The sequence below is a fragment of the Carassius gibelio genome, chromosome A23 (genome assembly GCF_023724105.1).
Source record: "Carassius gibelio isolate Cgi1373 ecotype wild population from Czech Republic chromosome A23, carGib1.2-hapl.c, whole genome shotgun sequence".
Lineage (NCBI taxonomy): Eukaryota > Metazoa > Chordata > Actinopteri > Cypriniformes > Cyprinidae > Carassius > Carassius gibelio.
This window is the reverse complement of record NC_068393.1, coordinates 17,237,552-17,265,492: the sequence shown is the minus strand read 5'-3', so window position 1 is coordinate 17,265,492 and position 27,941 is coordinate 17,237,552. Positions and strand designations below refer to the sequence as shown.

At 34.6% G+C, this 27,941-nt stretch overlaps 1 long non-coding RNA gene across 4 annotated transcripts; it reads left to right on the top strand.

Annotated features, from left to right (window-relative positions):
• Positions 1–34: 34 nt before the first annotated feature.
• On the top strand, positions 35–4,553 carry LOC127944751 (uncharacterized). Of its 4 annotated transcripts, XR_008150426.1 has the most exons (9): positions 35–165; positions 612–665; positions 895–945; positions 1,024–1,106; positions 1,182–1,283; positions 2,099–2,157; positions 2,253–2,383; positions 3,656–3,776; positions 3,923–4,553. It is a non-coding gene; the product is annotated as an uncharacterized LOC127944751 (long non-coding RNA). The 4 variants fall into 4 exon arrangements; XR_008150424.1 differs by lacking the exon at positions 895–945; XR_008150427.1 differs by lacking the exons at positions 612–665; positions 895–945.
• Positions 4,554–27,941: the final 23,388 nt, after the last annotated feature.

Below are 27,941 nucleotides of genomic sequence, written 5' to 3'. Positions count from 1 at the left end.
GTAGTTTGTGGTATACTATATAAGATGGTGTAATGTTGTCGTGTCTGTTCATGTTCTTGATGGACTGGTGGCGTTGTTATTTATATTTCAGGAGGTTGAAATGATGTCAAATATACAAGAATCCACTGTAGTGTTAAAAGCTTCTGCTCATATCGCATCTTACAGGTTTGTTACATCAGATTTAAGAACAGACAAAAGCATTGGAACACAAAACAAAGGCCTGTAAAATTACCAGTATGCACCTTAGTTCATTGAGTGAAATAATCTATTTATGACAAAACAATGTTTAATAAATAATAATAATAATGTTGGATACTTTAATAGCTTAAAATTTAAAAATGGAGTTGAAAGGCTTTATCATACAATGTCTGATTTCACTTTTGGAACCCGGGATGGTTTGATAGGCCATCTCATGGGTGTTGTTAGGACCTACAGTTGTTGTTGTTGTTGTTTTTTTATCATTTTGTAATGGCCAAGAAGGACACAATAAGGTTTACATCATGCTGCCAAACATAATGTAGGCTAATCAATATCAATTATACTTATAAACATGCAGTCTTATAGCACAATCACAACTGAATGAAGATTTACTGTGCTGTAATCTTGCATAGGTCTTGATAACAACTGTAACTCATGAAGTGGCCATGGCATTTTTATTGGAAAAGGTAAGACCTTGTGAGTTAAAACAAGTGAATGAAAGGAAGAGATTTTTATTGCCGTGCAGGTTTCCCTCCATCCATTGCTTTTTTCACACTTACAGTGCATGTGTTTTATAATTATTATGATGATGAAGTGGGTCAGCCTTGCTCTAACACTCACTTGTAACCTAAAAGGCCAAACACAACTGACTTGATCACATTATAAGAGCAGTTGTATCTCCTCTCTGTCCTCAAGAACCAAATGAGCCATGGCCCTTATGCTCACAAGGGTTTTACTTATTTCAGTGTAAGTAACTAGATAGTGATGATTTATGTATTTTCTCCTGTAATATTGCTAATTATTGTTGCCCTTTGCTTCACATAGGCACTTCATTTTGCCCATATGGGGAAATGTTTTGGGACTTCAGAAGAGAGACTGGGTGGGCAGTCAATCTGCAAGCATGATAGGTAATAATTACTTTGCAGTTTGTTACTCTATACTGCAGTTAAAGAATGAAAACTGACTTCGATTTATTTTCCTAGAGGGTGATGTGGAATGTTTCTCTGAGTACATGGAACTTTGGATTCATAGAATGAGAATTGAGGGACTAAGGCTCTGGCTGTCTGGAATATTACGGATTTAAGGTGAGATATATGGGCACTGAATATCTGACCTTAACGCAAGAGAAGAAAGAAACCGATCTGTGGGCCACCATTAACAAATTTTTTTTGTTGGAAAAAACTAATTGTTATAGTATCCACATTACATATTTTACACTTTTAGATAATTGATATGTCATTTATACTAATTGTAAGATAAGACTGACAGATTATTCTTTATTATTTGGTTAAGATCCCCTTTTTGTACTTTATGACAGAGTTTTCTGTCTGTAAAAAATCTTACTGGAATGTAGTGATATTATTCCTTTCAGGAAATACTGTTATTCTGCTGGTATTCTAGAAGCAGTTTTTAATAACGACAGTTTCAATTTTGATTAAGATTGCATATTAAACATCTTAAATAATGAATTTGATGTTGACAAACGAACAAAAATAATTTTTATAACAGAAGTGATAGCATTTTCTCTCAAGCATATGATGAATTTGAAACATTCTAAAATATTTGAATAGTATATAAAAATATGAATATAATGATAATATTATATTTAATCAAATTACTTTAAGAAGCCCATATGTCACACAGTAAGACAGACAGTGCAAGGTGTGAGTACGGCCACCATTAAACAAAAAAAAAAAAACATTTAAATAATATGTAACAAAGATATTGCAAAATATGTTCTGTGTACTAGTTTTATAAGTTTCTTGCTCATTTCAGTGGGTTTGGTCCTTGTTCATCACTGAAACATATTTGCTTCTGCAATGAGTTGCTAATATAAACATCTTACCCTTTTTTTCACTGTATCTCAGAATTACATTAACATTTTGTAGGGATTTTTCAGGTATTTTTTTTTTGGTGTTGGTTACCAGAGAGATCCCTGTGGATAACTGGAATAATGAGGTAATTTTTAATAAATGTGTCGATATGTGAAGTTATGAACAGTTGAATGTACTGTTTATGATGTGCAATGTTCCTCAAATGATTTGTCCAATCAGTTCGACTGGTCTCTGGCCTTGAGAGGGAGTCTGGTGGTGGCTTTGGAGGAGTCCAATTTTATTCGAGTAAATGTTGAAATGCATAAACCAAACATAACAGTTCAGGGGAGAAGACACCATCTTAAGTGCAGGTAATACTGTGCTGTCAGTTTGTGGCTGTGAAAATGTGAAATCATTTAGCAACAGAACACACATACATCTTTTATATACCAAAAGGAAAAGGAGGTATTCATTATTTTCAATTTGAGTAGTATTTTTGTCATTTTCTTTTGCATGTTTGCAACTGAAAGCCCTTGTTAAATATTCTGACCCTGCTGGAACTAGAATTATTTACTAAACTGTGCCACCTAATGGTATGTAATTGAATAGTGTATTTTTGGCTTTGTGCTTGAGTTAAAAAATATCCAATCTGGCTAAAGAATTGTCCGTAAACCTCTCATTTAATCCATTGTGTGCTATAAATATTATAGCAGGAGATTTATTTTTATTAAAAGTCTATTTTTTTTTTTTAGGTTTTCAAATCTGAAGGACATTTCTTTTCCTGTCAAACTGGTCAGTGGCCATTATGCTTACAGCATGGAGGCGGCCTGTCCAAACAGTTTGTTATTATGGATATATCTTAGCACATCTTTATTTTTTCATTTTTTTATATCTTACATATTTGAATTGGCTACCCATTCTGCGCGTTTCTTTCAGTGAACAATTCGTCATCTAAAGACACAGTGTTGCATGTCTATGAATAGCGTGTAAGCTCTGTAATTGTGGAACAGACTGACAAATTCTAGTGGTCAGAGACAAATGACTTTGTGCAGCTTATCATTCCCACATCCATATTCAACAGAAAAAGGTTAAACATGTATAGTTTAAATATATACACATTACTGTTCAAAGGACCTTTTGAAAGAAATCAATAGTTTTATTCAGCAATGATGGCTTAATTGATCAAATATGACAGTAAAGGTATTTCAAATGATTTTTTTATTTATTTCAAATGTGCAGTCTTTTTAATCTTTATATTCATCAAAGAAAATTTCAAAATTGCTAAGAAGTTTCTTAAGTACCAAATCAGCTAATTCAAAGTATTTCTGAAGGATCATGACATTGGAGACTGGAGTAATGGCTGCTGAAAATTTATTACATAAATTACAAATATTGAAATAGAAAAACTGTGAATTTTTATTTTATTTAATTAAAAAAAAAACATTTTTTTAAGTGTCTGCAATACAAAGTTTATTATTTTATACATACTGTATGTGTTTGTGTGTGTGTGTGTGTATATGTTTATATATATATATATATGTATATAATTTGTTTCCTAATATAAAGCAATTTCATATGTAAATAGTTTTGCCTTTTAGAGCTTTCAAATAATGACTTTTGAATTATAATTTGGTATTTTTTAGGAGTGCATCAATCAGTCAGGTGAAAAACTTCAGCAAAATTTCTACAAGATAGATGCTATTCTCACCTTTAAAGAGACAAATCAGAAAATGCACTGGACCATGGAAAAATCCCTTTGTTCAGGTTAGTGTCTGTCAAAATATTCCTGAATCACTTCAAGGTGTTTAAAAAAAACAAAACAGCTTGCCATGCTTAGGTCATTTACTTTTCGACTGTCTGAGTCCTCAATCAGGTATTTAAAACTACAAATTGCTACAGTTGTTTTTCAGATATGTTAAAATCACACCTCCATTTAACACATGATGACGCACAAGAAGCTAATGTGACAACACTTTCACCCGAGGGGATAACAGACAAGCTAGAAGTTCCTGATTATTACAACAAAGAGTTTACCCCTCCTGTGCAACCAGAGATGTCTACAGCATCACAGACAGCAGAAGAAGAATCCAGTATAACCTCAGTACAAATCCAACAACTCCAAACATCTGATGCACTTAGTACATCATCAACGGAGATAGTAACCACCTATTTACAGCTACGCTTTACGGTCTAAAGCACAACAAAGATCTCTGGAGAAGTTGATCTGTGCATCATTGACTGTGAGGGGCTGCAGTGCAGAACGGATGGATATGCAGGTACCAACCGCACAGTCAGTCAAATCAGTCAGTGATTTTCCAAACAACACTATTACTGATGGTTGTCCATTAATCACAACGGTTGTAATCACAGTTTGAAATACAGCTACACATTTAAGCACCATTTTCACTCAGACTGGGATTTACAACACAACAGTCAAGTGGACCCATGCATCTTCTCCGCTGACAAGCAATCACATGTGAGGAATGATTACATCTAAAACTGTGTTTGTCGTGCCATTTAAATACAATCTACTGTCTCAGAGCTCCTTCAGCTGTGTGTGTCACGTCACAGGAATAAATGTGGTGTCTAGAATTAAAAATAATTGGTGCTAATTCTCAGGTTGTGCAGTAACTATCCCTGTCGCTTCACTGAAAGACAGAAAGTGAGTTGTAAAGATGGTTTATTTACTAAGCAGCTCTCTCCTAACAGAGATACTCTATTCTAATTGGTCAGTCAAAACATTCATATCGCTTTATATCAGATAGGTCGGTTAATAATTATTCTACATACACAAAAATTACATTATTTAAAAAAAACATACAGTACTGATTACTGTAAGCTGCTCTACACAATGAAACAAAAAAGTAAACCTATTGTAATTTGTTAGCTTGATATACTTTTAATAAATCGTAATAATAATAATACAAAATAAAAGACTGAACACAATTAAATCACTCTTTTAATTAGTTAAATATTTAGATATTTAACAGGTACATCTTGTGTCTAAATTATTGATATAAGTAAAAATTGCCTCAGTAATATTTCTGTAATATTGTTGCAGTGTTCAGTTTGCTGCTTAATCTGATTGTTTTGTACATATAATGCACAGAAAATATTCCATTAATAGCTTACATAGATTAGGTGTATATATAGATATATAGGTATGTTAAATAGTGCAGGTTTCTTTGTGGGAAAATAAAACAAAAGACAGATAATCTTATGATTGATATGTGATCTGGATTAATACACAAAGTGAATTTTTAATTTTTTCTCATTTATTATTATTATTATTTTTTAACTAGAACCCATGCTTAGTTTGTGTTCTGAATGATCATGATGTGAACCAGAGATGATTTCTTGCTAATTCCTTTCATGTTTTTTTTTTAGCTGTAATTTTTAAGTGTACATTTTGGTCTCTTGAGTTCTAGCTATACAGTAGATGTGGACTAGCTCTCAGTGGCAGTATGAGGAATAGACAGAAGAGGTCAGTGTTGTTCAATGTTTGGCTTTTGCGAAAGCTCCCAGGTCACTCCAAGGCAGTGAGCAACTTGTCTAAAACTTAGCATTTTGAGGTCCGTGTCAGTTGTTCAAAACGCATATATATATATATATATATATATATATATATATATATATATATATATATATATGTTTTATGCATATACATGACTGACATTTTGTGCTTAATTTTTGTTGTTGTTGATAAGACATAAATACTATGCATTGATGAACACTCTTAGATTTAGTGGGAAAACTACCTCAGATGTGAGGTTAGTTAATTTGCCTTTACTACGCAATTTCCCAGGGCAGGTTATTTTAATGTAACCCAGGCAAGATATTCTTCTCAAATGAAACTCATAAAATGTATTGTGATTACAGTCTCGATATTTGAGCAATCCAAAGAAAACCCTTTCTCATCCTCATCTTGTTAGTGTCTAACCGTATGTGTTCTGTATTAAATGACAAAACAAGAGCACATTTGTATGCGTTGGATATTGTGTCCTCTAGTGCTTTGCACGCCGTCACAGTGTAATTCTCACCCAGGGGGTCAGAGGGGGGCCACGCTGCCAGAATTTTCTTTGGCATCTGTTGCATGCAGTTGTGAACAGGAAACACAATAACAGCACAAAGTACACCAGCATCTTAAGTCTTTCATGTGGCTGTTCTGAGGCGTTTTATTGTTTGTGTGGGCTTAAAAATTCTTTTCATGTCCCCCTCCTTGAGTTGCACATCTGTGAGATGTTTGAAACCGCACACTGGTTAAATTTTGCATTGCTTTCAGATATGTTTTTAATTGTCACAATTGATAACGATAATGAGCTAAACACATTAACAAAACTTTGTTCTTGTAGTGTTTTTTTTTTTTTTTATATATATATTTGAGATTTATTATAGTCCTCCTTTGTACTACTACTACTAATAATAAACAAATTCACAAAGAAACATCAGTTAGTGTTAGTTTTTTATATTTCTATATATATTTAAAGTGTATATATTTGTACATTTTGAAATATATTCTAATTTAATTCGATTACAGTTGTAACAATAACAATTTTCATAAATATTTACAGTAACAAACATTTATAATGTTTCCTTTGACTTCAGAGAAATAAAGGGAATCTTTGATACAAATAGAAAAAAAACAACATTTTTGATTTAAATGTTTCAAATGACTTTTGGTCTGTTACACACACACACACACACACACACACACACACACACACATATATATATATATATATATATATATATATATATATATATATATATATATATATATATAATTGCTCAACTCATTTTAAGTTATATGAAATTTAACTTGATTTAAACTGTAATTTAAACTGACTTCTACAACAAATTTGATTATAAATTTAAGGTAGTAACTGAGCTATTTAAGTTGAAATGGGTGGATTTTTTTTTTTCTTTTACAGTGTATTTCTTGCTCTGGTTTGTAAAAGCAGTGTTACTATTGCAGCTCAATTTGTTGAACCAGTTCAGCAATGAGCTTTCCACAAGAGGACAAGAGCTGGCAGAGGAAAGAGGCTCTGGAAGGGAAGGCTTTGGTGGTTACGCTCTGACTCTTTATCTTACTTGCTGGGCAATTACAGAATCATGGGTCAACCATGCATGTAACCACAGCTTCGTTGCACAGTAGCAGATGTACTCATGGTATTAGCTGGTAGGAGCGTGAAGGTAAACATAAACAGATGTAGCTGGTTTCTAGGGACACTCGCCAACTTATACGCCCTAATGATTCCCATGTGTGTGAATGCAGATCTGCAGCAGTGGGCAGAATGCAGGCATACGCTGTGTTTCTGCAGTGCCAGAGTTTCTTAATGGGATATTTGTGAATGAGTTTAGATCCAATGGTTTTTGGGAGGGTCTTCTCTATTGCCATTGTTGCCTCTACCAGTAAGTTAACACTGATGAAGCAGTTTTCTTCATCCTCAATTTGCTGTTGTTTACAATGATTATATAATATAATTTCATTTAATATGAAATTATTGAAAAAGTCTTTTTTTATTAGTGTATGAAGAGAGGCCCATTTGCTCTCGCAAAATGTCCTGCATATACCATTTTATAATGAAGATTAATGTAACATCTATTTATGCTTGTGCATTAAGCCTAATTTGCTACTTCCCATTTGTGTATCATATAAAGCAGTTCCAAAAATAGCCCAAGACATATAATGGACTTCATTTTATTTTATAAGATAACTGTAGGCTTTAAGTTTGAGACCACAAAGAAAATTTGAGATTACAAATATAATTTAAACTTGGTTATACAATTATTTTTTTATTAAAAACAAAGAAAAATGTTGATGCCAAATAAATAAGAAACATTTAAGAATTATATTTATTTTTCCCAGTTAGATTGTTAATAGTTGCTAATAAAGTAATTTCTAATAGAAAAATACAAAAATCTAAACTTTTCCACTAGTTACATTTTCACTGCTCAACACCACTAACACTACCTTTCAAAGTTTTGGCGTTGGTAAGATTTTTTTGTTTTGTTTATGTTTTTATGGTAAAAATAAATCACACACAATCAGCTGGGCTTTAAAAGTCCTGTTTAGCGTATCTATCCTTCATCTATTTACAGTTTTTCATCATCTTTGCTGACTGTGACAGGTATGCTACAGTAAGCAAGATAGACAGACTTCCGCAGCTGACAGGTTTAGTTTGGAAGTTTAGATTTAGTTGTGACAAATATTGCATTTGTTTTTTCCTGGTCTTGTCAGTTAAAGTCCATTAAGCAGTCTATGTTTGCAGTATGTGAAGCATTATAGCTCACCAAGGCCTTGTTCTTGTCAGTTTGAACCTGTTATGCACGTGACGTGTGTGAAGTCGCATTGTCTGGGAGGTCCCATTTTTGAACTGTGTCCAGGCCTGTAGCCCAGATGAGATCTTTAGGAAGGGGTTCATTTTTCTGATATCCTGTATGTGTTAGCCATCTGATTAGTGTAGGCCCGATTCCTCTTTGTGATTGTGTGTTAATGACATCCAGGTTAATCAGACTTCCAAAGAAATCAGCTGAACTAAAGCCAAGGCTTTTTCTGACTAATATTTTGATTAGAAAATGATTTTGCTTACATCCACTGCTTCTGTTCGACTGGAACGAGTTGCTCCAGATCTCGGTGTCAAACTCCCCCACTCTCCCTCCTCTTCTCCCAGCATCCTCTTTGTCATGAAACCCTCTGCCAACAGCCTGCGCCTCTCCTCTCTCTCTCATTAACCACAACTGTCAGATCCTCCAGATGATGAGCAATTAAACCAGATAATAAACGCTTGCCATGAATTCTTGTTTGTTGTTGCTGTTGTTGTTGTCGTTGGCGGCAGGGGCTCCTCTCATGCCACCTTAGTGCTAACTAGTACTTCTGTAATGCACCACCGGTAGCAGAATCGCTCTCTCAGAGCCTTCTGCCAACACTAACAAAGCACTAACTGCTCATCGTAAGGCACCAGATTGATAATAAGGCACACTGAATGTTAACAATTAGATCATAATCAGAGCCAGCATGCCAAGGCTGCTCTTTTATCACCTGCTTGAAAGAATGGCAAACAAAGCTCTGTAAACTGCTAAGATAAAATATTACCTCTGAATAATCATGACTCTGAGCTACCAAAAGCCACGTAAGCTGTACAGCGCCTCGCATACGACACACGGTAAAGACTCTTCTGTTTGCTCATGTATTAGCGTGATAAAAAATCTGCCTACTTTTTACTGGCCATATCTTCTTGGAAAAGAGGTTGAAGGTGGAGTGTGTGATTTCTGAGTCATTAGCATCACCAAACAGAATTTTATACACCACCATTCAAAAGTATGGGGACAGTGAGATTTATTTTTGTAAAGAAATGAATACTTCATTGAGCATGGACACATTCAAATTGATGAAAAGTAACAGTAACAGCAAAAAAAAAAAAAAACAAGTTCTGTTTCGAATAAATGCTGTTCTTTTGAACCTGACAAAATGTGTCACAGTTTCCACTAAACTATTTAGCAACACATCAGTTCTCCTTCATAGGGTTCACTCAAGCTGTGACGCAATGGGAACACCCCTTAGGTGGACCGATTGACAGAAACCCATATGGAATCACAACAATTCATTGGCTCTTTTGGTTCCTGCGTGGATTTCCGGTATCAAAATGTGTTTGGCCTGAATCAAGCTAGGCCATTCAGTGAGCACATGTCCCAGACTCCTGGCTCTCTTGGCATTGGCCTGTCCTTTGCTGCCCCTGGGGCTGCTTCATATGAAGCCTTTTCTGTGGTGGATGAAGTCCAAAGGAGTTTGCCCTTGTGGCCGGTCCTCCACCTACTAAGAGTGTCATGCAGTTGCTTTCACACCCTCTCAACAAACCGGGGCCCTCTCTTTCTTCAGCAGGGGGTCAAGATGGATGCCTTTTGCCGTCACCAAATTATTACGAAGGATGCATCCCTAACTGGATGCATCCCAGACCAGTTTGTGGTGTCTGGACGGAAGAGTTTCTCTCGTGGCACATAAACAGCCTAGAGTTGTGAGCTCTGCTTTTCCTGGCCCTGGTGCAGTTCCTCCCAGCTCTGATGGGTTGTCATGTGATCATCAGAATAGACAGCAGTTGTGTCTTACATAATCCGCCAAGGGTGCTCACAGTCGTGCATCCTGTACTGGCATGCGCTCCACCTCCTAATTTAAATGTTATTGTTTTTTAAAGCATATGAAAAGTTTTAAAATCTAAAATCTACAAATCGTAGTTTACAAACATGTAATGCATTTATAATTTATTAATATTATATATATTACACAGATATACATATATATATATATATATATATATATATATATATATATATATATATATATATATATATATATATATATATATATATATATATATATATATATATATATATACATATATATATACTTTAGATAAAAAAAAATATATATATATATATATATTTTTTTTTTTGTTTTTGTTTTAGTAAACATCACATTTTTACTCTGAGCAATGCGAGACCACTGAACCAGTCAACAAGAGGTTGGATTTATTTGGTTTTGTCTGCACAAAATCAAGTCTGTAACTCAGATTTTGTTTAACTTGCGTCATGTGTCAGGCTCAAACAAACACATCAATGTTTTGATCTGAAATCAACCCTCAAATGACACATTTATTTAGCATGCTATTTTTGGCCATCGGGTCTAGGATGAGTTACTTTTTGTCTGTTTAACAGTTTAAATGTAGTTCATCTGAAGTTCACAATTGCAACATTTTGTTTCAACCTTGTCCTTTAGATCACAATCGAAATGCTCTGATTGGCACTCGCATTTTGAGTGTGGGCCAAGTTATAGTTTCAAACATCTTGAACTTTGAAACTTCCTTGTTACAGAGCCCTAAAAACAGGTTTTGTAATACTGGAAGTTTCTTGACAGAATAACAAACAGTATCCATTCAAGGTGTCACAACACAGGGCAGGCCTGCCAGGAAAAATACACGGCTATTCACTTGAAGAAATAAAAAAAGAATCACAGAAATCTCTGAAACATCTGATTTCCCCTTCTCCATGGAAAAATGTAGGCGCCTCTTTGTTTTGAAATAGAATTTCCCTCGAAAACACTTTGGAAACTTAACAAAAATTGACCATCATTAGATTTATTGTCTTTTCGTCCTTTGTTTCTGCATGTTGTTGATGACTTTGCTATGGAAACGTAGGGGTTATTTACTCTCAAGTCGGTTTACAATAACCTTCCCTTTCCTGACCAAACAGCAAAGGAAATATCGGGTCAGGCGTCTCCCTGCTAACTTCATCTGGAGGATTGTGTCTCACTTTCAGTGTGTACATTCAAACCCGATATTGATGCATTTGAGGGTCTATTTTTGAGTTCAGGCTGATGAAACTTTTGAACCTATCCGAGCAGTCATCCTGTTTTGACCACCTTCTGGAGTTTACTGGAAACGGTGAATATAGATTTGACTAAAACACTTCTGTTTAAAAGTACAATCGGCATCCTGGACATGAGGCACCTTTGCGTCACAGTGAGTCAGTGAGCCGCCATTGATAGGGACTTTGGAATTTTCCATGGGGATTTGGGAAGAGATTGTTAATTTTGAGTGACAAAAGTGCAATCTTGTGAATGAAGAGGCTGATTTGAATAGATGTGACATTGTGACCAAGATGCAGGCCTGTCGTTTTGTGGGCTTTTGGGGGATGGTCATGATGTTCCAGGGGGCAATATGTGCTGATAAATTTCTAATGGCTGGAGATGCCCCTCTCTGACATGATGAGTCTGTGTGGAGGTGATTTCTGACAGCTACCCAAAGGGTCCTGTGGCCCTAGGAGCTGAGATTCTGAGCATACAGCATTTTTTTGGTTTAGACCGATTGGTGTACAAAACCTGAGCAAAAATTATAATAACACAGATGAGATAAATCCAGAAAGAGCATGTTATGAATGTTCTTAATGGGCGACAGTCTCACAGTAGATCAGGTGCGATTTACATCAAGAGTTACTTTAATAAGGACTTGTTGAAATGTACATTGAAATTCAATTAGAGTGTTGAAAGCATAACCAAAGTTGTGAAAAATTAACTCATGTGAGGGGGTCTGTCCTTCATTTTGCCCTTAGGCAAAACAGTCCATTAATTTACTACATTCTTACTTTATTAACATATGCATTTCAATGTTACAGCACATTTGTTCTAATTGACTAAATACAGAACCCTGTTAAAAGCCTCACGAAGATTTCAAGCAAGCTAGAGGACAGAGAATTGTACAGTCATACAGTGATTTGGAATGTACTATGAATACTTCAATAAATTGCTTCACTTTGGTTGTTAAATGGCCCATCTTAATTAGAAGATCGTCTAAATTTGTATTTCATTCTTGCATCAGTGGGTATGAAGCTCTCCTTTGACTCCAAAACAAAACAAAGAGGCCTGGGATCCTCATCTTCTTAAGAGGAGCTAATCAAAGCTTTAGTCATTAACAGCTGCAATGTAAATCTAAGTTTACCTGGAGGTCCTTCCACTGCATCTGTTTAATTATGTAGCAATTACAGTGGATGAAAAGTTGTTGTTTATAGGTTACAGTGTGCCCAGTAATAACAAGAGCAGGGGAGCTGTGTCAAAGAGGAGGACCTGCATTCCTGATTCAGACTTAAGTTTTACCATTAATCTAACCGGCACCTCTGAACTAAATAATGCAATTTTTTGCATCCTATACAGCTTACAGGAATGCAGGTCTTTCTGAAATCTTCGTCACAAGAGCTTCATGAGGAGCAGAATGTCTAACAGTTTGAGGTTTAAAAATAATATTGAAGGAATATTCCAGGTTCAAGTTAATTAATAGGCCAATTATATATATATATATATATATATATATATATATATATATATATATATATATATATATATATATATATATATATATATATATATATATATATATATATATATATATATATAATTTGTAATGTTGATTAACCCAATTTTAAATCTTCCCTCATTTCTAAAAAGCAAAATCAAGGTTATGGTGAGGCATTTACAGGGCAAGTGAATGGGGCCTGGTTTCGGAGCATGTAAAGCATAAATGTGAATGTCAAAATTACACAAGAGATGCCAGAAAACAGGACAGAAGTTGTTGGATGTGAGAGATATGAATTATTGATTGGAAAACTGTACGCAGTGCTGCTTTTCCTTGTTTCGGCATGCATTTTTCCATTTTGTCTCGTGTTGCAAAATTTTCTACTTTTTTTTCATGTCAGATTGATGCCACTTCTGATTATAGATTTTGCACCCCAATCGCAACTGACAAGACTTGTTGGGCACATTGCAGCAGAAATCACCTGGGTATTGAAAAAGTAACTAGTAATTTAAATAATAAACGCCTTTTTTCAGAAAAGTGGCAAAATCATTTGAATGAACAGAAAAGACGTGAGGTCCTAATTGCAAACGTTTTGATTTATTCATTCATATTTAGAAAGCGCCGCACATTTCCACATGCACATGCATTTCCTCACTCTATAATAAAGCAAAAGGAATCTGTAAGTGCCTGTTTTATTTATTTATCCTAAAACAGAAGGATTCTTCTAGCTTAATGCAGATTTTGCCATTCGAAGACGGAATAATGGATGGCGGCCTCATGTATTTTTAATGGCCGCATGTTGTGTGGCAGATAAACATGGTGTTTGAGATGTTTTCTCTCCGCTGAGCTGTGTATTCCCAAGATGTGGCTGTACTCTATACACCGGGAAACCACAGCTACAGAAAGGCTTTTTATACAACCAATAAAAAAAAAGACATTTTCAGTGAGTTTCAGTAAGTCACGGATGGTTTGCTTGAAAGAGGACATGCAATCGCTTCATATCACAGCAAAAAACAACAACTTTTCCCCAAACCAATATGTGCTTTAATCTAGCCACTTTGCCTTTTTTCTCGACATTTCAGAGACGTTGACACATTGACAGATGTTTGTGCTGCCCGAATTCTCTCAGGATTTCACCTGTTGCTGTGGGCTTCCAGTGAATCTATTGTGCCCAGCTCTAACAGAGAAGCTGTTTGAAATCATTTTGGCCACTGAGACAAACTGCAGTCTTACTAATAATGTGTTTGGGCTCATTTTTAATAAGTCATCATAATTATGTGGAGAATTTGATTGGGCATCTGTGCACAGGAAAATGAAATATGCTGTGTGGGCATGACAGTAAAGGATATTGCTTGCTGTTCATACATAATTGAGAGATCTTGAATGTCAGACCTGCGGGAGCAAATGCCAGAAAAAGCATTGGAGTTCACCAACATCAGACAGGTGGCATCTGCTGCATGCTGAATATCTGTACTAGAGGGACATGTGTCATAGATGAACTAGGTTTGGGATCTCATATGATAAGGGATGTTTGTTTACTGTTGCCTTAAACATTGACTTATAAACCCAAAGAAAACTTTATTGCTTATGGATGCAAATGAAGCAGATTTTGATTATCGATTATATGCATATTCTTTTAAAAGGTCATTGTACTACTGGATAAATGCTCTTTTTTTTAACATCCATTGTTAATTTTTCTGCTAGTGGAGGTGTTTTGTTTTATAACTAATATATTTCCAAATGAACTTTATTGCTTAACAACCCCCAATATAATTTTTTTCAAAGACTGTTTGTAGATTTGGTTTAAAAGCTACAACTATCAATAGAATATCCATTATTACTGTCATATTTTTTGACCTGTTTTTAGAAAACCAAATTAAATTAGTAATTTGGTAAATGTAGCCCACATTTGACTAAATTAAACCAAATTTTTAAATTACATTATAGAAACCCATATGGAATATAACCCATATCTACACTATATTATACAGTATATATTTTTTAGGTCTCTTATGTTCAACAAGTACATAAAAAAAAAGTATTTGTTCAAAAATTATAATATGAAAAAAGAAATGTATTATGAAATATTATTACAATTTAGAATAACTGTTTTCTTTTATATAATGTATAATTAATATAATATATAAAATTTAAAATAATATACATAATTGTAATATAGCCTAATAAAAATAATGTAATTTATTCTTATGACAAAGCTGAATTTTCTGCTTTGAGAATTACGTCATTCTTCAGTGTCACACGATCCTTCAGAAACCATTCTAACGTGCAGATTTGGTGCTCAAGAAACATTTCTTATTATCATCAATGTTGAAAACAGTGAAAGTGTGTTTCAGGATCCTTTGGGAAACCGCAAACTCAAACAAGCAGCATTTATTTTAAAGTAGAAATCTTTTCCAACATTATGAATGACTTTACTGTTACTTTTGATTTGTTTGAATTCATCATTCTTTTAAGTGAGATGTGATACCTTTTTCTAATTTTGCCTGTAGGATGGGATTTGGCTCCTAGTGAAGTATTGTAAAGAAACATGTTGATATTCTTGCCAATCACAACAGCACGCACCACTAACTGTTCCTCTAGCATCACTCCTTCAACTTAGCTGACCTCTGTTTTCCAGTAGTTCATGTCCAGGATGGTGGTCAATCATCTTTCAGTTATAGCCGCTCCCTTGCGGTTAACACGCCACATCTGTCTACCTTGTCTGCTTTCATTTCATGCATTATATATGACCATTTGAAATCATGATAAAGGCAAGACACTGTCAGTTTTCGCTAGTTTTTGTTTGCCTGCAATCTGATTTTATTGATCTTCCACTGTGAGCTTGAACTGCTCTGCTCTTGTGGTTTCTGCTTCCATTTTTCATAACACTTTCTCTCTGTCTCTCTCTCTCACAGGCCTCTTAGGCTTATGCTTCTTCTACGAGGTCTCTGCTATGAGAGTCGTCCATAACATGAAAACCTGACTGTGTAACTCAGTGAAATACGGGAGCTGACAGGATGCTATTTATTTCCTGTTGAGCTATAGTCTCCACTTAGATGAATAGAGGGTCTGTCGTGCGAGCAAAGAGCCAGCTTTATTTTTCTGACGTTTTCGTGTTTAATGCGATACATATTTCATATGAGCCGTCTTTGTGCTCTCTCCCCTTTTTGCATCTTCTTTTAAAGCTCAGATGCAGTTATTGATGCTCTGGCTTGAGTACATTATGCTTTATTTGTCGGTAAGCACCATTTCTGCATATTGACAGTAACAAGCAAATGCATGTATGGAAATTGTAATATAAATTGACTGATGTTTAAAGGCCTGGTTTCTGCTTGCTAAGCTCTTCTGAGAAGTATATACAGTTCTTTATTACTAATCCTAGCAAGCAGCTTTGGAGAGTCCAACTTTTGTCTTTTATCTTGTATAACAGTAATGACAAATGGCTCCTCTCTCTAATGTGTATAAAGCAATGAGGGGGGGGGGGGGGGGGAAGCAGCAACATGATGAAAAGGGAACTGGGTCTGTCTTGATATTTCAGAATGGGGTGGGTAATCTTTCTATAATGGCTTTAGCTTTATGATGTCACTATTTCATCGGGTTTGCACACCTTTTTATGAAATTTTTTGTATTCATGAGAAAATAAAAAACAAACTAACTGGGAGGAATGGAAGGAAGACGTCATACTGTTGGATTAAAAAAAATATATATTGAACACGACAGCCACATCTAAGTATTCTGTGAGAAGATATGTATTACAGGGTGAATCTCGTGAAAATGATCAAGAAATGTCTAGGTTATATTTCACCAAAAAAAATGTATATAAAGCAGATTTTTTTAGCAACATCAAGGCAGCATTAGCAACAATTTGGCATAGTATTTTTTCATTAATGTATTATGTGTAATTCTTTAAACATTTTTCTTTATTTTTGGTAATTAATAAAAAAAAAAAAAAAAAAAAAATATATATATATATATATATATAAAATGTATAAAATCAAAATGAGCTTTTGAGCAGGAAAATGTCATGATCTCAAAAAAAAAAAAAAAAAAATATATATATATATATATATATATATATATATATATATATATATATATATATATATATATATATATATAATATTTCTATATATTTTTTTTAATTTAATTTACTTTTTTTTTTTTTTTTTTTTTTTACCTGTAATGTTTATTATTCATACAATACTGAGATGATTTGTTAATGTAAAATATTTTGGAAATTGCAGCCATATCACCTCAATATTGTGTATTGCTGGATGAATCTCATGTAAATTATATTTCACTCAAAAAATGTAAACCTGTTTTAAGCAACATTTTTGGATTGAAGTATTGTATATAAATATTGTATAATTTTTGTAAAAAAAAAATTGAGACTTTGGGAAAATATAATGTCAACCCAATGAAATTTTTATTTTAATTATTTTTATTATAGATTTTGTAAATTTGTGTAGAAAACAAATATTCTACCCGATTATTTCATGATATGATATTTAATTATGCTTCAAATCCTTTCTTTATAGACTTGCATCCTCAGTTCTGAGTATGTGCCTTTCATTAGTGAGGTCATTTTGTAAGCTCAGCTAAAGTAACTTGGACCTGAGCCGAGTGGACAGGAGTGTACACCATTTGTTTTTATTGTGCGTCTTGATCTCTAGTTGGATCTTGAGTGTCTATGACCTGTCTCGGCCTTCGTCCACCTCACCTTGTGAGTTAATGTCTCAGCTGACAAGGCTGTTCACATCACAGTCCTGTACACAAGACTGCAGAAGCAGGCCAAAAAAATAAAAAAATCCAATGTAAGCATCTTTTGCTTTAGTTAAAGAACATTTGTTGCCATTCCATGCATCATTGATGTGTTATCTGTTCTCTCAGAGTAAGCGCTCACAAACAAAATCTTAGAACGTATGCAAATAAAAGCTATTGTGTGATTTGCTTTTGTAAGCGTTCCTCTCCCTTCTTTCTCCAGGTTCATTTTAATTCATGGTATTTCTATGTAAATGAGAACACTGGCTGAGAGCAAAGGACGGTGAGTTATAAGGACAGGTGGAGCAACGGAAGGGCGTACGTTTCGATCGATTGTTACGTTGCATCACATTAAGGTTCTAATAAAATCGGGCTTAACATGAGCTTATCGTTTGGACAAACAAGACAACTGTATCTTTCCCTCAGTTTCACATCCAGTGAAGCAGCAGCGTGCGATATGGGGCTGTAAAATGAGTGCTGTTTGTAAAACTGGACAGTTGTGCCCAGTAAGCAGTTTTACATGGATGCTCTGGAGTTTTTTCGTGGCACTTCATGAACCTAGCTGTCTAATGCACCCTGACACTCTGTTTTGATATCATTACTACATTATACTGGCTATTTTTGAGTGAAAAAATACACTACTTAGAAAGTCGAAATTCATAAATAAATTTATGTCAAACTGCACTTAATATTGATTTTGTTAGTGTTCAGATTCAGTAATAAGGTAAAGGGTGCATGAATATTTAAATATGATCTTCATTTCTGCATCTCCTAATGGCCTGTGCTTCTCCACACTCAATTTAAACACAATTTAGAAACTATAATGTATTGAAAAATACAGGGATTTGGCAATAAATCATGAAGAGAATATCTCAGACCTATTATAAGGTAGTTCAATATTGGCCCCCGGAGGGGCCCGCACAATTAGATTCCTGTTTTTAAGCTGTTCAATTACCCTCCTGCTCTCATTTCAAGGGACTTCTATACCTTTTAAAGCATTTAGCTTATAGAAACGACACAATGGTCTGGAATAAAAAAAAATGTAAGTAGAGACAGGGGAGTTGAGGTGGGGGGTGCTGGGTTTGGGGTTGTGATCAGTTTTATCTATGTACATTTCTGGAGGGAAAATGGCATTTCCATAAGCAAAAATAATTTTCTTAATCAGTTTTTTTTTTTTTTTCAGCAAACAGTAAAATAAAAAAAGCACAGTTTGTATATTAGATTATTTTTGTTACTTAGTTTTTTTTGTTCTTTTTTTAAGTGTAAAACATTTCATTTAATTTTTAATTTAATTAAATTCTTTCATTTTTATTTAAAACTTAACAAGTAAATTGATTTATTAAGGATATTTAGTTATTCTTGCAGTGTACAGGTTTTATTTACTTATATACTGTATGTAATATATATTATATATATATATATATATATATATATATATATATATATATATATATATATATATATATATTAGTTAAACAGCTCTCAAGTAACCCATTTTAAGTATATTTAGGTATTTTTACCGTGAAAGAAGCAACACATACTAAGAAAATATTAATTTATTAGACACATATTACACATTGTATATTATAACACAATGTATTTATTTTTTGTATATTTTTTCTTAAGCAGTTCTCATGTAACTTGTTTTAAGAGTATTTAGTTATTTTTACTGCAAAGCATGACAGAAATGATCTACTGGCTTCATAGCAATATTTTCCACAAGCTGTCTCATTGTGAGAATGTGTCCATTTAGTGCTTAATGAGAATCTCTCCCATGCAGTCTCTAGAATGGTCTGTAATATTGCCAGGTTTGGTGTCTTGAGAGATGTTGTGGTGTATAGTGGATGTGATCGGGGATGAGGTGAAACTAATGAGTGGTTGAAGGTTTCATCAGTGATTGAGTCAAAGAAACAGCTTGCACAATCGCTCGAGTAACAGAATCTTAGATGACACTCTCAAAAGGTCAACATAACTAAAACATTCTCCTCTGTCCACATGTCTGTAATGTCATCACATGTTGTTGTTTATAGTGTCAGTGCATTCTAGAAGCACATGCAGCCTTTATGTGAACCACTCTTTAGTGCACGCAAACACATTACAGAGTTTTAAACAGTTCAGTGTGTGCAGTGTGTGCAGTCCTACTGCTGGCTCCATCCAAACCTCAACGGCTCTGTGTTTCACACCATCTCAGTTGAAACCACTTATTCTGCTTCAGTTTTAGAAAAAGCCTTTGTGTACATTTATAACCCATATTGTTTCTATTCACTAAATCACACATTGTCATTCTCGCTTGTTGTTGAATAATAAAAGTAAAAATAAAAGAGACGCCTCAGCACTGCTAAGAGGTATTTTGTCAATATATTTACATTCTCAGTGTCAATGTGAAGTAAGGACATCAATAGGAAATGAATGGCGGCAGTCTTATTCTCAACATGAGGTCATGTCTTCTTATTCCACTGCAATGGATGTCACATGTAATGTAAAAATAAGAACTTGAGCATTTCTGCCACTTTTTAAATACATTACACTACAGTTAAATAATAATAATGATGAAAACGAGGACAAAAACTTTCCCCTTTAATGCTGTTGTTCTGCTACATCAGAATCGAAAATGTCAGTATAATATTTCTATTCTTTTCATATCATACAGTCTTCTCATTTGCAATCATATAACTGATGATTTTATTTAAAGGAGTGTGATATATGGCGTTTATCCTAAAATATATGTTCTGGGGTTTGTGTGATCTATTAGGTGTGTAACTGCGGTGGTCAGTGATTAGTATAGAGTGTATTATGTAAAGGTGGTCCGGCTCTGGTGGCTAATGGCCGGGCTGTCTACATAAGTTATGGATGTACCCTTTTGAGCAGAGGGGTCACACATAAAGGACCACCTTTTTAATTCACAGTCACCCACGGTCATGCTAAATGGCTGATAGTGGAATTGAAATCCTAGTTTATACCCATACACACACTCTTTGTTCCAAATATAGCCATTAACTTTGATGGTTCAAGAGAGGCACATTTTCCCCCCTCTTCATTTTCACAAGGTTAAACATTTTGTGTAGCGGCTGTAGTCCGTGTCTTATGAATAAACCCCCCTTATTTCAAATTTTGTTAACGGTGTACACAATTAGTATATCATGGCGACATGCAATGCTATTAGTTTCTGCCAATGCAAAGATTACACAGCGATTTTAATCAGAAGGATAGTTTTATTTTGTGATTTACTTGTACAAATTGAAGGAATAGTTCACCAAAAAATATAAACTTTCAGATATTTCCTAAAACAAATTAGCTTATTTTTTTTTGTGTGAACCACAAAAGGATAGAATTTGAAGAATTGGACTCGTCGCTTTTTTCCTTGTTTAAAATGAATATTGAGACTTCCATGTAATTTTTTTTACAAACATACTATAAATGCACCATGACAGTGGTCCATATGATTTAAGTGTTATATTTCATTCATATGATAGCTATGGGTGATATAAATGATTGTTGTCACGTTTATGAGTGTTCATAAAAGAACAATTTGAATCATTCTTTTGAATCTGATCTTGTTCAGTGTTTAAATGATTCATTCTTATATCAGACAGATTTGAATGATTATGACTCACTGTAAGGTAAGATAATTCGTAATTTAAATGTAACTGTTGGTCTATTCTTCACACAAAGCTATAATATCTTTTAGAAAACTTTCTATGTTTTACTTTTACAACACATTTTAATGGTACTTTTGCGTGTCTAAATTCTTAGTCTCCATTGAAAAAGTGACCAGTACACCTTCGTTTTGTTCTTATTTCTCTAGAAGAAAGAAAGTCTTTCATATAACATCATGAGCATGAATAAAGGATAACATAAAATGTTAATTTTTAGGTGAACTGTCCCTTTAATATTTTTAAGTCCATTCTTGTCAGCCTCTGTTATGTACATATGGAAATATGAAATTCTCTGCTGGCGCTTTTACACAGTCAATAACACTTTTCATTCCCACTTTGACACATGAACACACTTAGCGCGGGAAGCTTTCATGTTAATTGTGTCTGTGTTCCAGCTAAGACCCTTAAAACACAGACGCCTAGTCCCCATCTGCCACATAACACTGATTATGAATGTACCAAAATCCTGATTACTGAATTTCTGAGCAGCTCCTTTGTGTACGGCACTTCATTTTTCCTCTCTTGAGTAGATTATTAAAAATTGATAATTCTTTGTAATGGCCTCATTTCTGTCAGTTTTCATATTTTAATCTGGTTTTAAGGAAAACAAGATACATTAATCAAAAATGACAGAACACTCTCTTAATGTAATCATGCGGGGGAATATGAATTGCAAATGCACAAGCCCCCCCCCCACTCGCCCATGTTCTTCCATTAATGTTACAAAATAAAATAATCATGACCATTTTACATAGAGATCGACGACATGTGATGCAATGGAATATTTAAAATCGGCTTCTTTGGAAATAGTTGAAAGTCAGGGCTTTGTATCAAAGCCGGTACTGTGCAGTTTAAACAAATACAAAATGACATCTGCATCGCTTAGACCATATTCTCACCAGTGGAGACGAAACAAGGGTGTTTTTTGTGTTAAAAGCAATGATTTTTTTTTCTTGCTTGAATTGAACATCACTGTCTGGGCCTTTAGCTTAATACAGAATCCTGATAGATAAAGGCTGAACAAAAACACATTACTTGTTCCTACTCTCTGAATGCAGAATTTTTATGATCATAACATGGTTAATAAAACATTTGTACATTGTTAAGCATTTTAGTCGTACAATTATTTGCATTTATTCTGATACAGATTATACTTTTAATGTCAACAGTTTGACTTTCTTGGGGATCACTGCGCTACTAAAGGAACACCGTTAACCAGAAGTCAGTATCTCACGCAGAGAATGGAAAGCCATAATTAGATTCATTTGCAACTCAGATCAGATGTTTTTCCTAAGGATTATGGTTATAAAGTAGAAGAGAGCATTAAAAAATCATAACTTAATAAATATGTCAACATGTGCGAAAAAAACAGAATGAATATTTAAAAGATGGAGGAAAGAAAATGGCACTAATGAAGAAAGGCAGATCTAAAAGACTGACCCAGGAGCAGGGCATTTATTTGGAGGGTACCTTGGGCATACTTAGAGAAAAGCAGATAATTCGTTAATGTCACGCACTTGTTGGAAATGGCAGATAAATGGTTTCCAGCCATTATTTGCCGGCCTAAGTGAAGGAGGAAGTGTGGCAACGAGGACAAACCCAGTTATGAGTGATAAGTGTCTAAAAGCTAATGAAGGCTGGATAGGCCAAGGTCAATGGCTGCCGGTGAGGTATGTACGGCTTTGCTGTCCCGGTGCTTAAATATAGTGGAATATACATTGAGCTTTTAACACCTTGAAACATAGGCAGGGCTTGAAAATGAAATATGGGCTTGTAATGGCGTTTTAATGACCCTCTCCTCAACCCCTTTCTGGCCTAATATTGGAAATCAGAGGTGAACCTTGATATCACTGCGCTAAGTGCTTGTAATGTGCTGTAACTTTTTCTTCAGTGTGGCCACTAAGGCCATTTTACATGGGTGACAAATGTCTTTTTCTTTCTAGACCGCCAGTGCAGTGGAGGATCAAAACAGCAGCATGAACCAAAATGCTTTTTTTTTGGATTAAAAATATGGATTAAAAATATATTCCGGGTTCAAAGCAAATTAGAGGTAGAGGAATTTTGTGGACATTCTGCCATAAGAGCCGTCAATAGAGCTTAACTTTTTCTGTAATATTTCTTTTGATTGTACCTGAATACTCCCTCAAACAGTGACGTAAAGATGTTTTGGTGTTTTCTGTATTGCTGAATGGGTGAATAAACCTCTCGTTGTTGTTCTCACACTAAGAAAATGTCGGCGTGATAGAAAGGGCTTAAAGTCTTTATTCTTAAGCTTGCTAAGGAGCCTTTTGGTTCCCTCCACTTGAGTGCTTAATGTCCTCTAAAGACCTATATTACGCCCCAATTAGATGCCACTCTTGTTTCCCTACATCAAGGGCTTGACTCTACTGGCTTGTCACCTTTCTGTGCCCAATCAATTTCATTACTCCAGTTACAGTCCAGCTCGGGGAAAGCTATGCCCTTAAACTTCAGCTTCTGTCCAGATCGATCAATAGTCCACGTTGCTGCCAAGGTTCCATTTAAAGTTCATTTATTTCAAGCCATCATATAAAAGAAGACCGAGCATCAATGTGGCCCCACTTTGTTTTATTTGTCTGAGGATTTCCAGTATGGCACGTTACCCTAAGTGCTGGGAGCGGAGTGGTTAGATTAGACAGGGCTCTTTACTCAGCACATAGCCGTCTGACAGCTTATCTCAATAGTGGGTCTTCTACAGCCACACTGTATTTAACACCACGCTCTCCAAGAATAACATCTTCATAGCTTTGCATCTTCAACGAGACTTAATATTTGGTGTGAAGCCGATAAGTGTGTCTAATGATTTGTATGCTTATTAATTTTAAGAGGTATCAATAAAGGATACGTTACGAATTTAGAGTCTGTGTGTTATAGACATAGGGTAATAGTGAAGTTAATATTTACACCATGAAATAATCCTTCAGGAATATTTTAACCGGACTGGCTAACATTGTTCATTCTCCATCTCATTGTTACTGTCTCATAAACTACACCTTGACAGCTTAATGAGTTCGACAATGTCCAAGAAGTTTATAGAAACAAGGTCATACCGATATAATTGAGAGTTAATTTCATAATAATTATTATTAGGTTTATATGCAAGCATTGCATTATGGCACAGTTTATTGACAGAGGGTTGTCTACAGTCCTTCACAATCAATATTATGATAAAAAAAAAGACTGCGCTGCTTTTAGGGAACTGCTGCACATAGTTTTTTGTTGTCTCTCTATGCACAGTGAAATATAATCTTTATAACCGTTTTTTTATATATTTTTTTTTACACATTTACATATATATATATATATATATATGTGTGTGTGTGCACGCGCGCGTGCTTGTGTGTGTGTGTGTGTGTGTGTGTGTGTGTGTGTGTGTGTGTAAAACTTATAGATTTCAGAATTTTATATGATAAATGCAGTGTTTGAAGCAGGAAAAAGCTCTTCAAAGTTGCACTTTGCTATTTATCCTCCATAGATTTCAAGTTCAAGTTCAATTTTATTTGTATAGCGCGTTTACAACAGCCTCCTGGCTGACCAAAGTCCTTTACATAAGAGCAAGAATATTACACATACATAAAAAATAGACCAGACAAAAATTTAAAACCACCCAACTTTGATATTTATCCTCCATAGATTTCCTGGGTATCATCTGAGACATTCATTTATTTTAACATATATAATTGAACAGGGTCGATTCTTTATTTCGCATCGTTAATATTCATGTCTTGGGAAGTCTTTTGAGATGCTTTTGTGGTTTGTTGAGCCGTTGGACATTGCATCTGTTTTGTTTGTTTTTTTCATATTCATGAAAGCTTCTGTACAACATTCTGGTAAAGTTTCAGTTTAAATATGTTTATTTCAGATAAAATACACTCTTTTACAAAGTTCTTCCTATGATTTGAACAGATTTTGGACGGACTGTAAAATGTTTCTAGATCTTTCTTTTGTAGTTAATGGATAAACATGAATTAATTTGAGCAAAATGACAGCACATTTATGTTTTTTTGAGCTTGTCCTTTCATACCACACTTTTCAAATACCTGTAGATTGTTATTTAAAATCTCACTATTATTTTGAACTTTTAGCCAATATTTTTTCAGGTGCTAAATGTCTCCTCACCTTAGAAATATAGTCCCATTTCAATAAAGCTAGGCTTTTATCTAGATATTGAATATCACAGGCAAGCAAATGGCCTTGTGTGTTTGCAAGTGTACAGAATGAAAAGCCAGAACCCTGTAGTGTTTTAATGCGCTGTACTCTCTCCGCAGTGTCTCGCGCTCCTCGCAGTAGTAGATTTGGCAGTGTGCACCAGATCTCTGGGAGTGATTCCTTGCAAAGCTGGCCCAAATGAAACCATCTTGTTTTAATCAGTGATTCTGGCTGGAGCAGCAGCAGCAGCGAGAGCTGTGAAGCCTTGGCAGTGAGACGACTGCAGTTTTGTGGCACCCGTACAAAATACACAAATATTTCCTCTGTAATTACATGTCAAGTTGAACAAGCAATATAGACAGGGCCTGTACGTGTCGGGTACATTGAGGTCGGACATCCAGGACTGCGAGAGACCCCCAGACTAAATGAGGCTTTCAGGTTTTGACAGGTTTTGAATCGGCTTCCAGCAATGTAATGGACCACATTGTAATTGAGACTTCTCAATGGATTGAGTTACATCATGTGGTCTTGACGCTGTCTAATGAAGTGGAGAGAGCCTCCACCAGTTCACAGGATACTTCAAAGCTTGGGTGTATGGCTTTGAAGTAATTGCGAAATTGTTGACTAATTTTGTTGTGGTTTTTCAGTTTTAATGACACACTGGTGAACAGGCAATGGCATCAGAGCTGAAATATGATAAGCTCAATATCCATTTTTGAGCTCTGAGTGATGCAGTACTACTCAAAACGTTTGCCTTCGTCTTCAATATTCAGACATGTACAGTTGTAATATTGCAGTGTACCCGAAAAAATCAAGGATGGGTTACACTAATGTAGGACTTCTAAGAAGAATGCCATCCCTAATTACACTTTTTAATCACTGTTTTAATATGTTTATTATTCGTTGTAAGTTATGTAGTATATGTGGACCACTCTGAATGCCATAAATGATCAAGTAATGATACAACTAAATTGTTTTGAGATCCCTTTAGCTCATCTAACCGTATACAGTATCAATATCATACCATATTTGTCTTGGATTTTTGCATTTGAGTTTGTGCACATGTGTGAAACACTTTGTGATGGGGGAAAAAAACTATTGTTGTTTTATGTTATCCCATAAGTATATTGTTTATGACAGTCAAGTCCGCCTAGCCTTTCAAGATTGCATGCTAAGATCAGCAGCCAAAATCTTGTCACAGATGCTGATTGATGAATTGGGGAACGGTAATATTTCATGTCGCTCGGCCATATCTACTTTATTTATTTATTTTTTAATTTACTTTCATTTGTTCTGTGTGCACACACACACACACACACACACACACACACACACACACACACTCACACACACACACACACACACACACATATATGTGTATATATATATATATATATATATATATATATATATTTTTTTTTATTATTATTATTTATTTTTGACAATATCAGTGTTCACAGATTTAACAGAACATTTGTTTTTCAATATTATTATTTTTTTCTCAAAATCCTGTATATTTCACACACATATATATTTTTTATTATTGTTTTAAATTATATGCATTTCTCCAAAAAAGTAATACAGTGTAAGTGTTAATGTTACTACATAAAACCCAAATGCGCAAAAATGAAGTATTTATTTTATCACATATTTACTGTTATTTTCTAAAAGCATCCGTCGTCCATCTGTTAACTAAAAGGGAATAGCATCTGAGAAAATCTCAAATGTCTTGAGCAGTTCAGTGAAGTTATCACACTGCCTCATGCTGCGCTGCCTGAATTATTCCTGCCAGTAGGTGGCGCTTTAGCTATACATAATTGATATATCCCATTCAGCAGAGAGAAACGTCCTCTACTTCCTGAAAGGAAACTTGTACCGAGCGGATCTTGTCCGAGTCATCACAATATTTTGGCAAGCCTACTATGCAAAACTGGATAGGGGAAGCCTGTTAAACCTTTTTATTAGGAAAATAATGATTTTCATTAGAACATAAACGGATAACCTTTATTGAAGATGTACATGGAAATAGTACGTTTGAACTGATGGACTAGTGTACTCGCATCAAATTTTATTAGAAGTAGTATAATTCAAATATATTGAAAAAAGACTTATAATAATAATAATAATAATAATAATAATATTTACAATATCAATTTATTAATATGAACATAATTAATATTTTCAATATCTTCATTGCCTGTAGTTTTACTATACAATTACAAATATGTATTATTTTATTAATAAGTATTGTATTACATTTTTTTTTTTATCAAATGATTTGAATGCGAGGACACAAAATTCTTTTTCATTTAAATATTTCCCAGTGCCTCAATGGATGAACAATTACAACATTGTGTTGTTGTGTATTTAATCCAGGAATTCTTGATAAATTTCATAGTAGTTCAGGTGTGTGTCAAGCGGTGACTCAAATTTCGTTTCATTTGCACCAGGACAGAGAGACGCCCTTCCCTAATGATAGTCAATATTATGAATGACTTTTAGGA